Source organism: Hyperoodon ampullatus (assembly GCF_949752795.1).
Source record: "Hyperoodon ampullatus genome assembly, chromosome: 2".
Lineage (NCBI taxonomy): Eukaryota > Metazoa > Chordata > Mammalia > Artiodactyla > Ziphiidae > Hyperoodon > Hyperoodon ampullatus.
Window position 1 is genome coordinate 66,656,739 of NC_136915.1, and position 24,370 is coordinate 66,681,108.

The window sequence follows — 24,370 nt, forward strand, 5'->3', positions numbered from 1 at the left end:
GAATGGATAAGGAGGATGTGGCATGCATATATATATATTTATTTGTATTTTTACATATTTATATATATATTTATACACACACTATACATATATATATGTATATATATACACACACACACACACATATATCATACATACATGATGGCATACTACTCAGCCATAAAAGAGAATGAAATTTTGCCATTTGCAGCAACACAGGTGGACTTGGAGGGCATGATGCTAAATGAAATAAGTCAGACAGAGAAAGACAAATACTCTATGATATCACTTATATGTGGAATCTAAAAAATACAACAAACTAGTCACCATAAGAAAAAGAAGCAGACTCACAGACAGAGAACAAACTAGTGGTTACCGGTGGCGGGGGTGGGGTGGGGAGGCAGGACAGGGGTGAGGGAATGGGAGGTACAAATTACTGTATGTAAGATAGGCTACAAGGATGTATTACACAACACAGAGAATATAGCCAATATAGGTAGATATGGAGTATAATCTTTAGAAATTGTATTAAAATTTTTAAATTTAGAAAAAAAGAATGTGTAACTTTTATTGTGTATGAATTATACCTAAACAAGGTAGATTTTCAAAAAAAAGCAAACAAACATCTCTCAAGTCTCTGATTTGAATGAATCAATAAGTGGTGATGATGGAGACAGTACAGGATCAAGAAAAAGTTTTGGCTTCACCTAAGAGGGTTGTTTACATGGAGTACCAATTCGAAACTACAGCAGTATGCTAGGGGCTGGGAGAGCAAGGATGAAAAAGATACAGTTCCCCTATCTTGAAGTGTCAGGATAGTCTAATGGAGGACGTATGAAAACAACCTAGTTTAACATACTATGAGAAATGTTCCATTAGAGTTATGAACAAAGTGTTCTGGGAGAGAGATACTTATAATAATTAAAAATACTCAAAATAATTAACAATTATTAAAATAATTAAATTAAATTAAATAATTAAATTAAAATAATTTAAAATACTCAAAATTCCTCATCAATTGGTAAAAACAAATGTTTGTATATCCATACCATAGCATACTATTTCAACAAGAAAAAGAACCAAACTATTGAACATGCAAAAACATAGATGAATCTCCAAATAATTATGTTGGGTAAAAGAAGCCAGACTCATCCCCCTCAGAAAAACATCCTGAGGAACATGGACTTGACAGAGTATGGAATACAGGAAGCATGTAGGTATTTGGTAAGAGACACATTAGTTTCTTATACTTTGAGAGAGCAAGCATAATTAAGGAAAAAGCTTTTCTGCTTTTCCTTAAAGTGGAAGGAATATGTGGAAGGGAGGAGTGGGACATGGTGACCTATAGCTTAACTTTGCATTTTTTCTATCTAATCATCAGCTTTACCTCTTGTAGTACCCTGTGATTTAACACCGGTTTCTGAGTATCTCATATCTAGAAAGTTCTCTGGTGTTCTGTCAAGACAATTTTCACATTTGACAAGTATTACCTGACTGTGAAGAAGAGGCAAGATAGGCAGAATATCATCTCTAGGAAAATAGAATTTTAAAACAAGGAAAGAAAAAGGACATGGTTCACATTTATAAGGCTTAAATGTTTCCACAATGACTAAAATCCAAACCACACTCTATTCGTAACTTCCAGCTATGAGATCAAGCCCATACACATTATGTACATAGTATGTGCAAGTATCCTGGTCAATTGGACTGGATGTCATTCACTTGCTCAAGAATTCAGTAGTTGTGAAAAAGCATTTTTTCAAGTATTAAATATGATATGAGTATTAATTGTTATTTATGAATATATTAATATATAATTTGTGGTCAGTGAGTCAAACATTAAGAATCTACTTTTTCAGTCTAAATTATTAAAGCTTCATTATATATTAGCCCACTCCAAAAACATAAATTCAGCAGCCATCTATTGAGCACCTATGAACCATGCATTGTGCTAGGTTCAGAAGTGAAATAAAGCATAGCCTCTGCCCTTAAAAAAAAAAAAAATCTAATGATGACAATTTGATAAGTGCTATGGTAAATGTATATAATTGGCACCACAAATGTCCCTCCAATTCTGATTTGTTTCCTTCACATTTTTCATTTTTATTATTTCTTTAGAAATAACAGCAAGATAGTTGAGCAAGATGTTCAAGTAATAGCAAGAGCACTGTAGACTTTACACCTGAGAGGTTTTAGAAACATACTATCTAAAATTTTTTATCACTTGATAAAATGTAACACAAATTTTCAAATTACTTTACCAAAGATTAAGTGTGTTGCTTATGCAGACATATCAGTTATTTTCTGTTGCAGATTTCAGACTGCTGCCTAGAAATTAGCACAGATATTGCATTGTACTAAAACCAACAGAAGTGGTTATTCAAAGTAAGCACAATTAACTGCCCTCTGTTATCTATGAGCATGAAGGCTGCACACTGTTGATTTGCTGTTCCACTCAGAGAAAAGGAAACACTCAAATATAAATAGTGCCTTAATAGTGTTGGTTAGCTGCTTTTTAAAAAGAAAAAAATTTAAAGATCATATTCAGAGAATCCCCAAGCTTTCATGTAGAACTACAGGACATGAACTGTGTATACTTTTCTCCTATCATCAATGATTTTGCGGTATTTTGATGTAGGCCCTGAGACCTCAACATTGAGGCACTGTCCTAAAACCAACACTGTCTAATCATGAATGTGTAAAAAACACATTCATGTGGAATCAGACTCAACCAAGGAGAAGGAAAGTGCAGAGTGATCTCAGTCACACATTTCCCCCCCAAATCAACATAACATAATAGGTTATTATTATTATTAAACAAAACTCAGATAATCTCAATGATAGCGACTGAAGAATTCCCAAAGGTATCAGGGAGTCAGTGTACAAACACCAGTGCTTACTGACCATGTGCCACTTTTCAGGCACTGTGGTAGATGTGCAGACATTTACTTGCTCACAAGAAGTCTATTATCAATTGATAAGAAAATTCTTACAAGCACAAAACCATGAAAAATCAGAGTGCTCTTAAAGTGTTAAATTGAACTGTACAGAAACTGTAGTAAATAACCAGTTCTTAATAAGTAATCACTGTCTGGCTCAAACAAGTGTAATAGGAAATCATGATGAGCAGTCAGGGAAAAGAAAGCAGAACTGAAATAGGGTTTTAAATGATGGACAGAATATGAATAAGAAAAGCAGAGTCTAAATACTAGGAATCACGCAGGCAAAAGCACAGTCTAAATACTAGGAATCACAGAGGCAAAAGCACAGAGCTAGAAACACACACAGGTTGTAGGAGTTGGCTGGGTCACAAAAAGGACAGCTCTGGTTTTCATGGTCAGTTAGCATCAAGCACTGGGTATGAAAATGTTGGACAATTAAGTTAGAGGCGCTGAGTACTACTTTGAAAAGTCTGAATCTGATCTAGTGGACAGTAGGGAATTATTGGATGTAGTAAAGAAGAAATGAGCAGTCAATACACGGATGAAGACACCTAGAATAATAATAAATAGTGCATAATAATAAATAATAATAAGCCTCAAGTTTGAGGGGAAAGATACTAAAGCCTTGATGGATGTGAGAGAGTGGCCAAGATGTCAGTGAATTACAGTAAAGAGAAGGGATAGGGATGATTTCCAGATAGCATGCAACACACATGAGATTTGGGAGATCTATGATACACAGAGCAAGAGAGAGTGAGCAGCACCCACTCCAGGAGGCTCCATGGGAAAGGGTTCTTTGGAAGAATCAGTTTTCTGAAACAGCAGGGAAATGGTAGAGGAAACATTCACAGGAGTGAGGAATTGGAAGAGTTGATGGGAGTTCAAGTGGGATCTTATGAAAACTAAATGAAGGAATTTATGACACATAAATGATTGAATGGCACATCCAGGGCCAGTGTTAAACCTCACCCTCACACCCTTACAGAGAAGTTCTCATTTTTTAAAAACCAAAAAACTCTTTATGAGTTTAAGTGGTGGGTGGGAAGAAGAGGAAGGAAATCTTCCTAGTCCTTCTAAAAAATACTACCTCATTGCATTTCCATCCATACTTCTGAGTGTCTTGATCAGGGTCCTTAAAATTACAGTAGTTTCATGAACATTTATCCCTTTACCACAAAACATCCTCTCAAATATAATGAAATTATTCATGATGGTTTATGATGTAACTTCAGAAAAGTTGCCAATCCCTGGACTCACAGAATGGGAGAAAATATTTGCAAACCATATATCTGATAAAGGACTTGTATCTAGAAAATATAAAGGATTTTACAACTCTACAGTGAAATGACATATAGCCCAATTAAAAAATGGACAGGGCTTCCCTGGTGGCGCAGTTGTTGAGAGTCCGCCTGCCGATGCAGGGGAGACGGGTTCGTGCCCCGGTCTGGGAAGATCCCACATGCTGCGGAGTGGCTGAGCCCGTGAGCCATGCCCGCTGAGCCTGCGCGTCCGGAGCCTGTGCTCCGCAACGGGAGAGGCCACGTCAGTGAGAGGCCCGCGTACCGCGAAAAAAAAAAAAAAAAAAAAAAAAATGGACAAAGAGATCTGAAGAGATATTTCTCTAAATAAGATATACATATGACCAATAAGCACATTAAAAGATGTTTGACATCCTTAGTCATTAGGGAAATGCAAATCAAAACCATAATGAGATACCACTTCAAGTCCACAGGGATAGCTATGATAAAAAGACAATAACAAGTGTTGGTGATAATATGGAAAAATTAGAACCCTTATAAATTGCTGATAGGAATGTAAAATGGTACAGCCATTTTGGAAAAGTTTGACAGTTCCTTAAGAAAGTAAATGCGGAGTTACCATATGACCCAGCAATTCCACTCCTAGGTATATTCCCAAGAAAAATAAAAATACAGTTCCACGGATAAACTTGTACACATATGCTTATAGAAGCATTATTCATAATAGTCAGAAAGTGGAAACTCAAATGTCCATCAACTGATGAATGGATAAACAAAATATGGCAAACATTTCTAAACAATTGAATTTTATTTAGCCATAACAAATCTGAATGAAATGTCCAGGATAGGCAAATCTATAGATATGGAATCTAAGTAAGTGGCTGCCTAGGATTTGAGGGGTTTGGATGAATGAGGAGTGACTGCTAATGGGATTGGAGTTTCTTTAATGGGGGACAAAATGTTCTAATGTTGGATTGTGATGATGGTTGCACATCCTGTAAATATACAAAAAAATCTGGACACTTTAAATGGGTAAATGGTCTGGTATGTGAATTAAATCTTGAAAAAGAATATTTCACAAGAAGTTTTAAAAATTTTGGCAGGTTTATATTTTTCCCAAAAAAGTTTTTTCTATAGTGGATTGGGTCCTCTACCTTCCTGTGCCCTAAGATTGAGCAAAAGCCTTCAGGGATGCAGTAACCTCAGTTTCTGCTCAGTTCCTCAGAACAAGCTAGTCCCTCAAAAAATATTTATTTATCACCTACTATGAATCACCTACTCTACTGACAAATGGGCTTACACCTTACTGAGATTTCTAACAGTTACATTTTAGATGTATGCTTTCAGTGACCAAAACCTAAACCAGGTTGATAATAAATTAGGTACTCAATCCAATTTAGATACATCTAATGTAAAAATCACCCCTGATTAAAACTATTTTGCTCCAAGACTCCCATACATCTGTCCATGGGCTAATTCTACACTCTGCTAGCCATTTATTTGTGGCTTCTGGCAGCAAACAAGATGTCAGTGTCTATTTCCATGGATCACTTTTACCTGAAATCTTTTCTATGCATGATCCAAATTTACTGGAATCATAATCTGCTCTCTGTAATATGTGAAAAAGTGAAGAAACCAGTTATGTGTAATTAGTCATGGCTTCTCACTGTACTATCAGAGTTTATTATTAGCAAATTCCTTGACAATAGAAAGGACAAGAATAGAAATATTTTATTACAATGAAGCTAGGCTAGGGTAATTTTTTCAAATTACTCTTACCCTAAAAAAAATTACTCTTACCCTAAAAAAAAATTACTCTTACCATTCTTAATTTTTTCCTGATAGTAGTTAATGCAAATTGGTATACTTTACATGCATTTGTCATTTCTTTTTATTGTCCTTCTTCTCCCAGAGAATGTGAATGCTATGAGAACACTGACCTTGGTATTTTTCACTACATATCTCTAGTACCCATAACATCTAATACTGCAGGGCTTAATATTCCAATATTATAAATGATCAATAAATACTTAATGAATTTGTCACTTAGGAGGCATTGAGAGAGTCTTATAATCCTTGGCTGAATAAAATTAAAAACAGAAAATCAAATGCTTTAAATTTTAACTATTTTATATCACAAAATCCCTCCAATTTCCTGAGGTTCCCTGATCTACTGCAGGCAGAAGATCTGACATTTTCAACAAACACAGTGATCAAAAATGTTTGAGGTTATCATTTACTGTCATATTATGGTTACTTTTAATTTATTGATTATTTTTATAATTTACCATGAAGTGATGGCTATAATCTGATTTGCACTGGAATAAGGGAAATGTGAAAATTTTATTTGGAGATACGGGTTACATCTTATCAAGAGCCATGTTAATGTAATATTTTTCATTATAACAAATACAACGTTAGGATCTTTCAATAAAATTTTGATAAATACTCTCCTAGTAGATAGTCATGTTAGGTTCTAATATTTCCCATTTTTTATTATTAACGTTTTCTTTCTCCTTTGCCCCACCCCCATCATCACCCTTAAACATCTTTTTTAGAAATAATTCCAAAAATTGTATCACCATTCTCACATAATTTTCTTTATTATTTTATGACAGTATTTGAAAGTAATTGCTAAGATAATACTGTAACTTTTATTTTTCTCATCCTTATGAAAATTTCCCTTAATCTTTACCTTCAGCCAGCTCAGAATCTATATCCTCCCACAATCTCTTTCTCTATCAAATGAGTGACATCACCCACTTTTCTTAGCTAAGATTTTTTGCTCCTACGATTTCTTCTAACTATCATGACACCACAGTAAGCCTCAATATGTGAAACAACTCAAGAAACAGCTCACAGGAAAACATGTGAAGTTTATCCAGATATATTTGTATATTATATTTCAAAAATTTTGTCTGCTTTGAGATTGTTTAGAGTTCCTTTCAACTACTGAAACTTCTATATGTTATTTTTTTCTCTTTGACAGACAATAATTAGATTCTGTGGAATTTTAAATATAGGTTACACATATATTAATATCATTAAGATAGTATAGTTAAACATAATATAGTTTTATACAAGACCATTACATAAAAGTATGAAAATATCATTATTCACAATAGCAAGATATGGAAGCAATCTAAGTGCTCATCGATGGATAAATAGATAAAGAAGATGTGGCAGGTACACACACATACACACACACACGAACATTACACAGCCATTAAAAAGAATGAAATCTTGCCATTTACAACAACGTGGATGGACCTAGAGGTATTATGTTAAGTGAAATAAGTCAAACAAGGACAAATACCATATGATTTCATTCATATGTAGAATCTAAAAAATAAAAAATAAATATAACAAAACAGAAACAGTCATAGATACAGAGAACGAACAGGTGATTGCCAGAGGGGCAGAGGGTGGGAGAATGAGTGAAACAGATGAGGGAAATTAAGGGTATAAACTTCCAGTTACAAAATAAGTAAGTCGGGGGATGAAATGTACAGTGTAGGGAATACAGTCAATAATAACGTAATTAATAGGCTTCTCTGGTGGCGCAGTGGTTAAGAATCCGCCTGCCAATGCAGAGGACACGGGTTCAAGCCCTGGTCCAGGAAGATCCCACATGCTGCGGAGCAACTAAGCCCATACGCCACAACTACTGAGCCTGCGCCCTAGAGCCTGCGAGCCTCAGCTCCTGAAGCCCACACACCTAGAGCCCATGCTGCGCAAGAAGAGAAGCCACCAGAGAAGCCACCGCAATGAGAAGCCCATGCACCACAACGAAGAGTAGCCCCCTCTCGCTCCAACTAGAGAAAGCCTATGCGCAGCAACAAAGACCCAACACAGCCAAAAATAAATTTATTTATTTATTTATTTATTTATTTATTTATTTATTTAAAAAAATGTAATTAACACTGCTGTATGTTATATATGAAAGTTGTTAAGAGTAAATCCTAAGAGTTCTCATCAAGGAAAAATTTCTTTTTCTTTTCCTTCCTTTTGGATCTCTATGAGATGATGGATATTCACTAGAACTGTGGTCATCATTTCACAGTGTACGTAAGTAAAATCATTATGCTGTATACCTTAAACTTACACAGTGCTGTACGTCAATTATACCTCAGTACAACTGGAAGAAAAAAGTATGCAAATAAAAGAGTCCCTGCTTTGGTGGGGAAATAAAAGGATTTTGGATGTAAGTAGAGTTTCACAGTAAAATCTCAGGGATAGTTTTTGTGGGAGATGTAAAACTAAGTTAAGCAATTGTTGAGGTTAACAGTTTATGACCAATTTCCTTACCAAGTCACTAACACTGAAGAAAAGTATAAGATGATGATAAGCGTTGCGTGAGTATTTTTTAAATACTCATGTGTATTTTAATGGCACACCTGAATAAGAAAGGGCCTTATTCAGAAACCATTCTGTAAAAGTAGTTTATCTATTGTACCTACTCTGAACTCCAGAATCTTGAAATTTTCTATCTTATCATCCCACTCAGATACGTTCTTTAGTGGTATTTGGAAAAAATTATTTTTATATAATAAATGATAGCCAAAAGGATTAGTTGAACCAATACTGTAAGATAAACCATATATATACATATATATATACAAATAACTTAAAATATGCTTTCATTCTCCATAAGACAAGCCAGGGTCATGGTCTTGGTATGAAATGTAAGAGAAATGGTTATATTTGTGTGAGCTCATCATCCTAAACCATATAATAACTGAAAATAACACAATTGTTCCATTACATTAGATATGGAAGCATTTGACTGTTTCAGTTTTCATAAAGGTGTCTGAAAATTACACAAGCAGCTTATGATTTCCAACTCTGCTTCAAACCAAATCACAAGAACTTTCTTCAAAAAGTTTGACTGGAAAATATTCAGATTAGTAATACAGTACATAAGGCAAAAATCTGAATTCTGCTGCTAAAATTTAAAATCTGTACCCTGTAGCATACAGAAAAAAAAAAAAAAAAGACTGGTTTATTTCCCATGTCTCTACACACTTAAATGATGTGAAACTATATTAAAAGATTCTTGCCATCAAAGTCATCAAAACATATTTTCACCTCATACAACAGCATACTACCCAATATACTCTGGCTTCTTGTTAAAAGTTATAATATGCCAATGAACTATCTTGACCCAAGGACTAATGTAATCTAACACTAAACCCAAAGAAGCAGTACTGATAGCATCTACAGGAAAATTAGAGCTGTTTCTCCTTTTGGGAGAATTTGTTTCAAATTAAGCATTCTAATTTTATGCTGAAGTGATCCACTAGGGTGAGGGAAGAGCAAATTTGATTTTTGAGCATCAATCAATAGGCATTAAAGCATAAGCATCAAAAGCTTATCAATTTGGCTATGAAGATTTGAATGGATCACCTTCCTCTCATAATACCCCCAGAAGGAATTTCAGTATGTACAAGTGACCTGGAACCATTAATTTTGAGAATGAAAGAATAAATGACTAAAAGTTATTTATAAATTTTTGCCCATTTACAAACGTTTATCTGAAGTTTCTACCTCATATTAAACCTTAATGAGGTTGCCTACCCATCAGCATCACTAAGCGAGCCCATTTTCAGAGACCGTGACTGGTGAGGGAGTCTTTCGATCTATTTCCATCTGAATAGTCTCACATTAAATTAAACTGAAGAAAAAGCATTCACATTATTAAAAGGATGCAAAACACTGATTAGTTCATCCTCAAAATGTTTAATAAGATCTCAGCAGGAAATTAAGGGAAGTCTAGAGAGAACAATCAAGCTCTAGCTTAAATAGGAAAATTCACCTAGCTTCACAAAATTGCCATTAATGTACAAAGTTACAGCAGCAGCAATTATGGCCGATGCTGTACCCTCATGGATGGAAACTCAGAACTAAAATGTATTTCAGAGTGTTTTGTAAGAGTGGGATCATTCAGTAAAGGGATTCAACTTTACGTTAATGTTTGCTATAATGAGGTCCAGCACTCTTCATATTAGAACTTGGCAGAACTGCCCTTCCAGATGGCGCTATTCATTTCCATACTTCACTACACATATTCCTTTCTCCTTCGCTCCAGGCAGTAGAGTGGAAAGGCAGACAGTCTTTAGTGTCAGGTCCAAATTCAAGTAAGTCCTTGCTTTGCACTTATTAGTTTTGCAAATCATTTTACTTCTTTGACTCTCAGTTTCCTCCTCTATAAAATGAGGGTAATAATTCCTACCTCTAGGAACAATTACGAGAATTTAAATTACAGATACAATGTATCTGAAGTGCCTGGTACTGGAAAGCTACTAAATAAATATGAGATGCTCTCCCCATCTGGTATAGATAGAGTTTTATAAGTAGTAAAGTAACATTTGAGACACAAACTTTTGAAATTTTGTGCACTTCAATTTGGCTTCCAAAACTTAATATTGAAGGTGCTATTTTTCACACTAATGTATTATTCAAATGTAAAAAAAAAAAAAAACTAAAAAGAAAAAAACTTTGCTGTCTTTAAATAGCATACATTCTACTTCAGGCTATCTGTTCATGACAATGAACCAGGAACATTATGCAGTAATGAGGCACTTCTGAAGTCAGTGTTTGAAGCCTGTGAGAACTGGGAGAAAACAGAATGCCACAGCACCAGAAGTTATTGAGACTCAGTGCCCGATAATTAGAGTACCAATTCATATAAAATTAAAAGTGGCAGAAGTTTATCCCAGTACTGTTCTATTATGATAAAAATACATGTAATTGTCACCTCAAGTCTACTTGTAACAACAAATTCTTCTATAAGATTCAGAAGTCATTTTGATAGAATCAAATTAGCAATAAAAATGCCTTTATTTTTCAAAGGTCTGAGACTGAGTCTATTTAAAAAAAAAAAAAAAAAAGTCAATTCCAGCTACAGTTAAAGCAGAATATGTTGTCTTTCTTATTGTAATTTTAAACAGTCATGCAAAATAGCACTGTCCCAAAGCTCCAACATCAGCATGAAAATAAACCATCCTGCTAAAAGGTAAATATTTTTATGATCTCTAACAACCTTTTTTATTAAAACCTTCTGAAATTGTAGCTAGATTTTTTAAATAACTTAAACATGTGTATAGATGTGAATGATGTGTAAACTATGTTACTAATTTAGTTTGATGCAATGCAGAATACAACAGAAAAGATTTCATTCAAAAAGCTGGACAGACAATGCATTTCTTTGACTAGAGTCAATAAAAGATTTTAGCACAAACTTAAAGAAATGGTCCTTACATATTCTGAAAGTAACAAATAACAACAGCTTACATTTATTTAATATTTAAGATAGTCCAGGACATAACTTAATCGCAGTGATTCCATGGTATAGGTATTAATACCCCTAGTTTACTGTTGAGAGGAGTAAAGCAAAAGAAGTTAATTAACCTATCCAAAATTGGATTACAATTCATAATTATAAGTGGAAAGTCTAGATTTCAATGTCTGACTCCACAGCCCACACTTTTAGCTACTATGTTAAGTTACTCCATTTCTACCTCATATTTTTACTGGTCAAGTACTGGATGGGAATGTTGAATGGATGCAAAGGTGGATACTCAATCTCTACAGTCTCTTTCAGGCTCCTAAGCCTAATGATTATATGATCTCGGAAGTGGATAAATTTAGACAAAGTCATACAATTTCTGCAGGTATTCAGGTATCACTGGTTTCTTCAGGATGCTGCACTTTTTTCCAAAGCTAGATGTGGAAGGAAAATGTGCTACCTTCTTAAGTTCAGCTCTACCCCATATATAATAACCTCAGAAGTTCCCCCCAGAAGATGTACCCCCTGTCCTGGCATTAGAACTTTCCATATAATTTGCTAAGCAGAAATATCTGACAGTAACCAAGCAGCAATATTCTAATAATATTATTGTAGATTATACGCAATGATGTATTTTTTAAAAAGAATGGGTGAGATCCGAAAAAATGGTGTTCTTAAGATACCTGGGGGCTTTTGAGGAATTGTTTGCTCCAAAATCCTAAGAGAGCAGAATTCCTACAGAGTAGCCTGCTTCCATATTGTTGGATGTCAAAAGAAAGGAAAAGAATCTTCAGGGTAAATGAGTAATAGGTAAAAATGTAGAAAACTAGAATAATGTGATACCATTTATAGCAGTTGCTAACAGAAAAGACAGTGGGAGGTGACCTTGAAGGGATGTGTGAAATTAAAAAAAAAGGCTTAAGATTTAGGGTCTGAAAGAGCAACTAACATGCTAGAATAATTCTATCAATAAATGCTGTTTAATAAGGGTGGGGAAGGGAGGCAAAGGCCAGTTATGAAGTAATTGAAGCTTTCCCACTTCTCGAAGATTGTTGTTTTCTGAATTAATTTTATTCCATACAGATATCCAAGGGAGAAGAAAAATAGAACATAGGCTACTTACTATTGGTAGAGTAATTTCTCTGAGATAGTAGCTCATAACTTATTAATGTGTGGCTACAGCTACCTTACAGTTGCAGTAATGAGCACAGTCTCTTCAGCATATAGTTAAATACACCTAGCTAGACACAGGGTGCCCTTCCCCACTAATAATGCTAATCTGTGGCTTGGTAGCTAAGAAATTGACATTGTGGGAAACGATTAAATTCTGTTTCATACTTTTTCTCCATACAGGAAGCCTTCACAAGGAAGTCAGCAGATCAACTGTTGTGGCTACAGCAGTAAATCAGTTTAAATAGAAATTCTAATGTACAATTTGAAAGCTCTAAGAGTCTCACTTAAACTCAAGACTTTATTATCAATGAAGGGTGTATTACTTTCTATTTTTTTAAATTATTCCCATTGAAACCTCTTTAAGGACTAGAACCAAAAAAAAAAAAAACTTTTTTTTTTCCAAAATGAACCCAAAGCTTAACCTTCAATAGGTTTACACAGTTCCTCACCAACTCTTCTGAAGAACACAAATGATCAGAAATAGTGACAGATAAGTAGATGATAAGGCAGAGTTCTTCCCAATAACCTATCTAGCTCACCTTCTCAATTCTAACTGGTCCAGATGCAGGCCTTTCTCCTTTTTACTCTCTCTAGTATCTTTCCTACTTGGAGAGATTCCTAAGAGCTTGACCTCTTTCTTAGAATTTTTCCTTGCTTCCCCCTTCTCCATACTTCTATCTGCTTTTTCCTCCTTTAGCAGTTCAGCTTTTTCCTCCATATTTTTCAAATTAGCCCTTAGACTCCTAATCCCACAGTCTCCCACAATGATGCAGACTGAAAAATCACACTCACCTGCAACAGCTTCTTCCTCATCTCCATTCCATCTATCCCTCACAAAAATAAAACATCCTAAGTCACAACATTCTCCCTTAAATAAGTTTTTAATTTCCCTTCAGGATTCAGAGGAATCTGATGGCTCCCGTTTGTTTCCCACATCAAATCCAAACTCCTAATTATATAAATCAGTTATCAGCAACCTCCATCACTATTCATGTGAACATCTCCTTACAGTTTGAATTAATGAACACACACACACACACATCTGTGTATTTATATGTACTCATGCTTGTTTTATAGCATTTTGTCCTCTCTCAGGAATAGAAGGCTTCTCTCGAGTCAACCAGTGCTCCTCACATGCCTCTTGAGGAAGGTTTGTGTTCATTCCATTTTCTCCCCTAGGAATGCCCAGCCCCATCATTCTGTTTTCAAATTCATTTCTCCTTTACCCAGCTCTCATCTCACTCCCCTCCTGAAGCCATCCCTGATCACCCATCTGCAAATAACTTCTCATGCCTGCTAAGCCCCACGACACATACATCTCAGCCTCTCTTAAGAACACTTCAAACATTCTACTGCGTGGATTATCTACCCTGTAGAACACAAGCTCCTTGCAGGTTAGAATTCAAGGCTAATTCATGAGTCTATCCCCCACAGATAATGCCTGGCCCATGGTAAATACTCAATATAATATTGATTAATCAGATTCAGATTCAGTATAATAAAAGTACTCAAAGTATCTGTTCCCTCTACCTGAGATTTAATTAAAATTATAATAAAGGGGAAAAAAAAACTAACCTATGATATCTCCCTTTTGGTTCCTCAGCAGCAGGCTCTTGATAAGCATTCGAATTCAACCAATTTATGTGAGAAGGAATCCAGGAACCTTCAGTAGAGGAGGGAGAGCGTGAGTCACGTGAGTCACGGAACAAGGGAGAGCCAATAAAGGGTTCATTATCAAACAAGATACTGTAAGCACCTGGGGCTCAATCCTGTTCAGCATCTCTGGAGCCTGTGGCGAACTCACACCTCAGAGATACTCCAACAGAGGAGCAAGGAAGCTGGGGTATTTACCCACCAATTCCTGAAAGCCATTGGTTGAGGGCTGGTGGGAGGGGACATACCCTGGCTCTTCTAGCCGGCCTGCACGGGCAGGCAGAGCAAGCTCCTACAGCCAGATGGCACCCTCACGCTAAGAGCTGCAGGTGCTGGTAACTGAAAGATGGGATGGGTACTGGGAAACTGGAGGTGGTGAGAGGATACAGGTACCAACTGCATCTACCACAATAGCAAAACACAACAGGGAGGGAGCCATTAGTGGACACGAATTTTCAACAGATTCTTGGAAGATAGAAAGTAAATGGAAGGCTACTGACCAAGAAATCAGAGAAGAAAGAAACAGCCCAGAATGCAAAGGGAGAAAGGCTGAAGATCAGGAGGTGGGTGGGAGGGGGCGGGATGCAGGAGAGCTCAAACTGCTTTATAAAATCCCAGTCCCAGACAGGATTGAGACTCAGAAATTGAGAGTGAAACATAGGGCAGAAAACAGGGATTAACAGCAGGTCTGTTTTGCAAGAGTTGGCAAACTGCAGGCCACCACCTATTTTTTACAGCCAGTTAGCTAAAGATGGCTTTTACATTTTAAAGCATTGTTTTAAAAAGACAGAAACTGTATGTGGCCCACAAATCCTAAATACTAGTATCGCCCCTTTACAGAAAACATTTACTGATCCTTGGTTTAGAGAAGAGTTAAGCTGTACAAGCCCCTCCCCATCCCAGGAAAGCCCCTCCCACATCCCAGGAAGTAAGACTGCCCGAGGCCAGGCAGGTAACCCAGCACAAAGATCTGAGCTATCTTCTCTGATCATACTAAGAAGTAAGGCAGCAAGTCTAAGTGTTAGAGGGCTGAGTAAAGCCTTCCCCTTGGCCTGGTCATTAGGGATTCCCAAGCTTAATGGCTGGTACCCCAGCCACGAACCAAAAAGCAGAGGATGCCAGTCAGAAAACCATCTCATGTACCCAGAGCCCCCAGTCAGTTTCATTCTTCCATATAAACAGTCCACCAAAATCACCAGACATTTGAGTAAAGCCTGTAATGTTAAAGAAGAAAAATAGGGCTTCCCTGGTGGTGCAGTGGTTGAGAGTCCGCCTGCCGATGCAGGGGACGCGGGTTCGTGCCCCGGCCCGGGAAGATCCCACAATATCGCGGAGCGCACGTGAGCCATGGCCACGGAGCCTGCGCGTCTAGAGCCTGTGCTCTCCAATGGGAGAGGCCACAGCAGTGAAAGGCCCGCGTACTGGAAAAAAAAAAAAAAAGAAGAAGAAAGGTAAAGAGGAAAAAATGACCCTACGAGAAGCAATGATAATCCAGGGGATTTAAGAGAACTTTTTTTTTTTTTTTTGCAGTACGCGGGCCTTTCACTGTTGTGGCCCCTCCCGTTGCGGAGCACAGGCTCCGGACGCGCAGGCCCAGCGGCCGTGGCTCACGGGCCCAGCAGCTTCGCGGCACGTGGGATCCTCGCGGACCGGGGCACGAACCCGCGTCCCCTGCATCGGCAGGCGGACTCTCAACCACTGCGCCACCAGGGAAGCCCTAAGACAACTTTTTAAAACGTCAAAATATTATTCTCAGATTCCAGAAAACAAACAGGAAGAAGATACTATTTTAAAAAGTAAACAAGAAAAGTGCTTTAGATGAATAATATAATTCAAGAGAAGTATTAGAAGATAAAACCAGGGAAATCTCCCAGGACATAGAACAGTAGGACAAAGAAACACAAAATATGGAATAAAGAAAAAAAGAGGATAAATCCAGAATATTCAATACCCACTAATAAATTTTGGAGAAAAAGGGAGACAGTACATAGAAGGGAGAAGGTTATCAAAGAAATAATATAAGAAAATATCTTAAAGCTAAAGTAAATACATACATATATAAATTGTTTGATTGAAACACAAAGGATAAAGAAAAGGTCCTAAAAAATTCCAGAGAGAAAAAAACAGGAAATCAACAAATAATATTAGTCTGACATCAGATTTTTTTTCATCCACAAAACAAAGTGCTAGAAAACAGTGAAGCAATACCTTCAAAGTTCTGAAAGCAAATGATTTTCAACCAAGGATTCTATTTCCAGCTAAATGAACAGGGCAATTAAGCATGAAAGGAGAATAAAGACATTTCTGGTTTACAAGATGTTTTCCTCCTGTGCATCCTTCCTTAGGAAGTTAACTTGAGGATGTAAGCTAGAAAAGAACATAAGATCCAAAAAACAGAGAGTGCTGTTCAAGAGAGCGAAAGTTAAGTCTCAGGAGGACAGCTTTGGAAAGGCCCTAGAGAGGAGCCACTACAGACTGGACTCAGGGGATGCAGTGCCCCAGGAGGGAGGTCCCCAGGAGGAAAAGGCGGCAGGGTGACTGAATGGATTGAGAACTCTGAAAGAGGTAAGGATATGATAAAGGCTATTGGTGGAATGTTTAAATAGATAATCCATTGCAATTTGATGCTAGGAACATTCTCTACTGAGTAACAGAGAAGTCCTAACATTAGATCCATAGAGAAGGAAGTGTAATACCAACACACTATATATGGCTTTGCAGTAAATATTAATGTAAATGTTGTTTTATTGACTTGGAAGATTGGGAAGTAGAAGATGAAAAGAAATGGAAGAAATAATTAGAGTTATAATGTGTTCATCTTACAAAGTGGGTAGTTAAGAGTACTGTCCATGGTTAATGGAATAAGAAATGAAGATTTAATTATGTTTTTCAAGTACCAAAGGTAATCTGTATGGAAACAGACTACAGTTGTCCCTCGGTATCCACAGGGGATTGGTCCCAGGACTCCCTGGATACCAACATCCACGGATACTCAAGTCCCTTATGGACAATGGTGTAGTACAGTCTGCCCTCTGAATCTGCAGATTTGGAAACTGTGGATACAGAGGGCAGACTGTACTGATACAATTAATTATATGTAGATAAAGGGGAATGGGAACATGAACAGTGGTGCAAATAAATTCAGTCCTAATCTAACATATCAAGAAGAAAATTAAACTTTTAAAAATTAAATAAATCAAGGTATAGTGGTATGTGTATATATAGGCACAACATCCAGCCACACCCTTTCCTACCCCCAGAGGTGGCCAACTTTTAACAGTTTCTGTTTTGATTCTTCTATTAGTTACTGCTGTATCTCTAAGACATAGTAGCTTTTATTATAAATTGTTCTGTATTGCTAGACTTTTTTAACCAGTGAATTTATTATTTCAATAAAATTTAATGTTCATCAATGCATGGATAAATGAAAATATTTCTTAGCGTGTCCCCATCACAGGTAATGTGAAATGAATGTGCTTAAATGTTGCTGAATGTGATTCTGACTCGTAAAGGTGGCAGTGATCATACATAAGTGAAGTGACTCCACCCCAAATAGGCCCTGCTGCCACCAAAAATGATGTAGGTTTATTTTATGAAACAAATAGAAGCTGCTCTAATAAATATCATGTAAATAAGTACAAGAATTAAATGGAGTATAATTCAAGTAATGAAGCCAGAAAAAATGTTTCCTTCCTCTTCCTATGAGAGTGTTTGCTGCTTTGAGAAATACGTACAATGTTTTCATCATACTGAGGTTCAAATATAGGGCTTGCATCTTCTACCTAGTTCTAATATTTATGGTAAAGATAATTATGCACCCCATGCACTGGTACACCCAGTTCATCAGCAAATATGGCTAGAGACTGTCAGCAAAAGTTTCAACTCATTTCAGTCTCAGCTGAATAAGCTTCATGAGAAGCATTTGGAAAAAGAGAACATGCCAAGAAAGCAGAATACATCAAAGCCAATACCTTGAATTGCACCTGGGAGTAAACTGTGGAACTAGAGGACAAAAAAAAAATGTTCTCCCTGTGGTTTATCAGGCCTCTCTCATTTTCTAAGTTGCATTTTCAAAAGTTTTTCCATATAGACTACATTGCAGCAATCTAATCTCAAGGAAGTCTGCCCAGAAAATATACATTGATATTGTTTAGTAAATGATCTAAATAGTGCTACTTGGCTTCAGTCTATCTGACTTAAGCAAGAATACCCTAATAGTAAATTATTATCTGTCACTAAGCTTGAGACCTTTTCTTCTTCTGTGTCAGCTGAAATTTTTGCAGTTTTAAATAACAGATAAATCTTGATGAACTATTTAAAATAATAAATATTCCTGGTACTAAACTGTAACCCAGCAGTGCTGATAAAGCAAATTGCTTAATAATGTAAGAGCAGAAGCAGACCTGGCTCTTAGGCAAAACTGTGGAGCAAGTAACCTTCAGTGACCCACCTCTATTGGAGCTTCACTCCTACAGTAAGCACCCCATAATCCAACACCTGCACCCTTCAAGATCAGTGCAATGCTATTTACCTTACAAAGCACAGCCCTCCTAGATGTGGCTCTGTTCTCTCCTAGGTTCAGTCATTAGTAGAAGCCGTAAGCCCATACTGGAGGAATAAGTAATGCATGAAAATTATTTAAACAATGAAAGACACAAAAGGAAAAAATTTGATTATGCATTTATGAATAGTTATATGCCACATGCTTAAGAACTAATAGGAGTCAACACAAGAGAGCCTGTTGGGTCTTTAAGTGAATGGTAGCTCTACACATTCCTTCAGGGTCATAAAAAAGGACAATGAAGAATGAGGAAGTCTTAGGGACAGGTACTCCGAAAAGCATAGTCCAGGGAAGAGGGGTATTATCACTCCTATTTTCCAAAGAACACTTATAACACATTAAAATGCTTATTAAAGTTTACACAAGTAGAAATCCAAAAATCATTTTCTTTTCCTAAAAGTACTTAATTTCTACATCCTCCACATTTTGAATAGTTAATCAAGCTTCTTAACTCCAAGTCATTCATTGTTTCAATGCGCCCTAAGATTAAATTCCCTCAACAAATTATATTCTTTCACTAATTGCTTCCAGCCACCTGTATTATTATTTGTAAGTATGAAATATAATGAGTTCAGACTTTAACAATTTGGTTTAATCATGCAGCAACACAGCATACAATATAGGAAGGAAAAAATTTAGCTTTTATAATATCGTACTTACTCTGATGGGAACAACCACCAACTGACAAATGAATCATATTATTGACAGTGCACTACATTTGTATTGATTTGGTGAATGTATTGCTGAATAGTTAATGGTATGTCAGCCATTCATTTACAAATACATATTTCTAGGGATGTCATGCCAAGATATAAAACATTTTCTATGAACTAGTAGGAAACTTAGCTCAGATCATAAGTAATTCTTTAAAAAATAAATTTTTTAACTCCACAACTGTTTGGATGAACTATATAAAGGAGTCCACATTAATGCTATCCTACCTAATACAGATAGTGTATATTTAAATTGCAATAATTTGTTTTGCTAAGTTATATACTGTACAATGCAACACAAGTTATCTGGGCTGGGCTTCTATGTGGAGATTAATTGACAAAGAACACCTAAACAGCTGCCATGTGGTAAGTTAAATTATAAGTACACTGAGCCAAATGGAACTGTAAAGATATACTAACCCTGAAGAGTGCCATAACCTATGGATTCCTAGGAAACAAGGATGTTGGTCCAACATTCAGGAAGTAATCAGGAAGCACAAGAGCTTCTTTGAACCTAAGATACTGGAGCACTTGAGACTAACAGTGGCAGAAATTTGTAGTGATCAAAACAGGAACTGGGGCTTCCCTGGTGGCGCAGTGGTTGAGAGTCCGCCGGCTGATGCAGGGGACACGGGTTCGTGTCCCAGTCCAGGAAGATCCCACATGCCACGGAGCGGCTGGGCCCGTGAGCCATGGCCGCTGAGCCTGCGCATCCGGAGCCTGTGCTCCACAACGGGAGAGGCCACAACAGTGAGAGGCCCGCGTACCGAAAAAAAAAAAAAAAAAAAAAGGAACTGTTTCCACAGCTACATAGAGCAATGTAGTATGGAAAACTCTTTCCCACTCCAGCCAGGCAGGTATGGAGAAGTAGGTCTCTAGGGTAAAGGTGAGGAGGGAGAGAAACAGACACAGAGATAATGATGGACATGGACATAGTGCTAACCACTTAAATTTTTATATATGGTCCTTTTAAAAGAGCCATTTTAAACTAAGCTGCCAGGTGTCCTAGATCTTACAGTTGGTAGGACTTTTCCATGTTATAATTCTACATGACTCAATATGACCACGCTCATTTCTAAATTCCTTAGATGTAGACCCCTCAGTATCTAAAATCAGAAGCTGTGGTGTCAGAGTGCCTGGGTTTGAATCTTGCCTCTGTTACTTCCTGAGTGAATAAAGAGAAATTAACCTTTCTCTACTCATACTTTGTCTGCTCAAGAGGGACAATAATAGTAACTACCTCAGAGAGTTGTAGCGAGGATTCATCTCTACTACCTAACAAGCATCTCAAGTGCAAAATGTCCAAAACCGAATTGCTGATCTTCCCCTTCCAAACCTATTCTTTTCACGGTCTTCACACCTCCATCGTAATTTCCTCTTTCCATTGCCCAGGGCAAAAGCCTTGAGTCATAATTGATTCTGCTCTTCCTCTACCTATTGGTCATACGTTCCAAACACAAACAGAATGCAACCACTTCTCACTACGCTCCACCACTACACAACCCTGCTGCAAGAACCATAGTCTCTGCTTGGACTATTCCAGTAGCTTCCTGATTGATCTCCTCTTCCAATCCTTGCCCCCACCCCACCCCCCAGTCTATTCTCAGAAGAGCAGTTCAAAGAATCCTGTTAGAATGTAAGTCTGATTGTGTCAATTCTCTGCTCAAACCCTTCATTGGCTTTGCATTGCCTCAGAATAAAAGCCCAGGCCTACATGATCAGGTCCCTCATCACCTCCTTGACCTCATCTTCTCCTGCTATTCTCCTCCTCACTTGCTGGTTCCTACCGCATGGGCTTCTCTGTCGCACCTAGAATGGTGTGCAGTTGCTCCCACCTCAGGGCCTTTGCACATGTTGCCCCTTTCTGGGGCTTTCTTCTTCTAGATGTCCAGATGTCTTTAGCATCTACTTCAGGTCTTTGCTCGAATGTCACAGTCTTAATGAGGGCTTCCCTGACTAACCATTTTGAAATTAAAGAACCCCACATTGGGCTTCCCTGGTGACGCAGTGGTTGAGAGTCTGCCAACCGATGCAGGGCACACGGGTTCGTGCCCTGGTCTGGCAAGATCCCACATGCCACGGAGCGGCTGGGCCCGTGAGCCATGGCCGCTGAGCCTGCGTGTCCAGAGCCTGTGCTCCGCAACGGGAGAGGTCACAACAGTGAGAGGCCTGCGTACCGCAAAAAAAAAAAAAAAAAGAAAAAAAGAACCCCACACACCCTTACTTCCTTTGCTCCTTTATTTTTCATCATAAAACTTACCACCATAAAACACACTATTTTTTTTTTTTTTTTTTTTTTTTTGCGGTACATGGGCCTCTCAGTGTTGTGGCCCCTCCCGTTGCGGAGCACAGGCTCCGGACGCGCAGGCTCAGCGGCCATGGCTCACGGGCCCAGCCGCTCCGCGGCATGTGGGATCCTCCCAGACCGGGGCACGAACCCGCATCCCCTGCATCGGCAGGCGGACGCTCAACCACTGCGCCACCAGGGAAGCCCAAACACACTATGTTTTACTCATTAATTTTGATTATCATGGGTGTTCTCCCACTAGAATATAAATTGCCTAAGGGCAGAGGTTTTTTCTGTTTATTGTCCAGTTATATATCCCACAGAGCCTAAACTAATACCTGTCACTGACTAGGTACACAATAAATATTTATTAAGTAATTGAATTCAATAAATATAAAACATTTTAGTAAATATAAAACATTTTAAAATGTGTCTGACACATACTAAGTGTACAATAAGTGTTAACTATTGTTTACTCAGGGTATTAGCCTATGTAGTCACTTCTAGTTTTTAAGTCTTCTCAGTCTTTGATCATAGATCATATTAGCTTCAAAATAGTTCATAGTTTCTTAATTTTTTGCCTTTGTTTTGTCTTCAATATTCAGTAAATCTAACATTAAAAACTCATGATCATAAAGCTCCAAAGACATTCTCTACAAGGATGATCTGTTAAAAACTAGTTTTCAATAGCCTTTAAATACATATTTTTATACTCTTTAAAGAGTCCCTAATACATTTTCCCTAAGTGCATTTTAAGTGAGGAGAATTATAAAATTCCTAGTGATATATAATTTGTATATATTTATCTATTCATTTTCTATGATTTCTTAAAGGTTATAAAGCTAAATGAGTTTAAACAATTAATTAAAACAATTTTACTCAATCTAATAAATTACTCAAATGGCAAAGAAAAAAGTCTAACATACCATGAGTTTCCTCTACCATTCTCTTTACCTCTTTTTAAATTCCACACATAATCGGATCATAAGTCAAAAAAATGAGCAGTACTCAGGTGGCTCTCTGGAATCCAACACAAGTAGGGCTCTTCTTAATTAGCACTTCTCTATATCTATGGCACAATGATAACAAATGTTCATAGTAATTATTCTGACTTACTGTTAGAAAGCCTTAATTGTTTTGCATAGTTTTAGAGTTGTAGGCATCTTATTGTATTATAATCTTTGCTAAATCAGTTATTAATTTACAATGTATATGTAATAATCTTCAATTAACACAAATATTTTATTTACCAAATGCCTCATTCTTCTACCTAACCAATAATGTAGGTATATTGTGCCACACATGTTTTTGTACAGTACTTTAGGTTTCCAAGAAAAAGAAAATCATCTATGCTGCCAAATTTCAGCATTTAAAATATAAAAATATTAGCATACAAAATCTATCATATGAACTAAAATGGTACATATTATTATAAATATTCTAACCGATAATAGTAGTATTGATTAAAAACTGGGATCTTTGGGCTTCAAATGTTCATTATAAACCAAAGAATTAAAACACCCAGTTAAATTTCCTGAAGGCAGGGGTTTCAGTCAGGAAATGAAACGGACTCTGAATTATGACCATTAATTTACCAGTTGGTTGTAATCAGGAAAGTGTTAAACATTTAGATGACTACTGAAGCCAAATCGGAATAAAGGAAAATGCCTCGAATAATCAGCTGGATTTGGCCAGAATACATAAATTTAAGTCAGAGGCTATAGGATAAGAATAAATTCTAGGTCCCTAAACAAAACTTTTAAAAGAATCTCCTTCACTCACTTCCCTACACTAATATATTCCTCTTCATCATGAATTCTAAATAGATACCCTTTTTTCATTGACCCAACACATTTAAGAGATGTTTCCTACTAATTACACTTCTTGTCAAGAGTCATAAATAGCGGGTTAAGACCTAGAAATACTTTTGAAATGACAAGATGAAAATAGTTTTCTCAGTAGATAGCGTTTGGTGGAGGCAGAATATATGAGGAAAAAATCTGAATTGACTCTATAGACTTTCCTTTAACAAAGAAAGAAAATTTTGAAAAGCCAAAATTCAATTACCTACACTAAAAAAAAAAAACAGAGTAGTCAATCTATCTCAATCTGCCAACCAATAGGGGAAAAAAAGGGAGGAATTCAGGGAGATTACACAAAAGGCTAGCTTTTAAGATCTCAGCTCAAGCTTTTCTACAATATGGTTTTTTTATTCATTTATTTTTGGCTGCTTTGGGTCTTTGTTGCTGCTAGCAGGCTTTCTCTAGTTGCAGTGAGCAGGGGCTACTCTTTGTTGCAGTGCCCGGGCTTCTCATTGCGGTGGCTTCTCTTGTTGCGGAGCACGGGCTCTAGGCGCGCAGGCTTCAGTAGTTGTGGCATGCGGGCTCTAGAGCGCAGGCTCAATAGTTGCGGCGCACGGGCCCAGTTGCTCCGTGGCATGTGGGATCTTCCCAGACCAGGGCTCGAACCCGTGTGCCCTGCATTGGCAGGTGGATTCTTAACCACTGCACCACTA

The 24,370-nt window shown here is 37.2% G+C and overlaps 1 protein-coding gene across 1 annotated transcript in view; it reads right to left on the reverse strand.

The window, feature by feature from the left end:
* Positions 1–24,370, reverse strand: part of SLC44A5 (solute carrier family 44 member 5) — a gene marked incomplete at both ends in the record, with an annotated part of 373,929 nt that overhangs the window by 327,479 nt on the left and 22,080 nt on the right. The window lies entirely within an intron of this gene.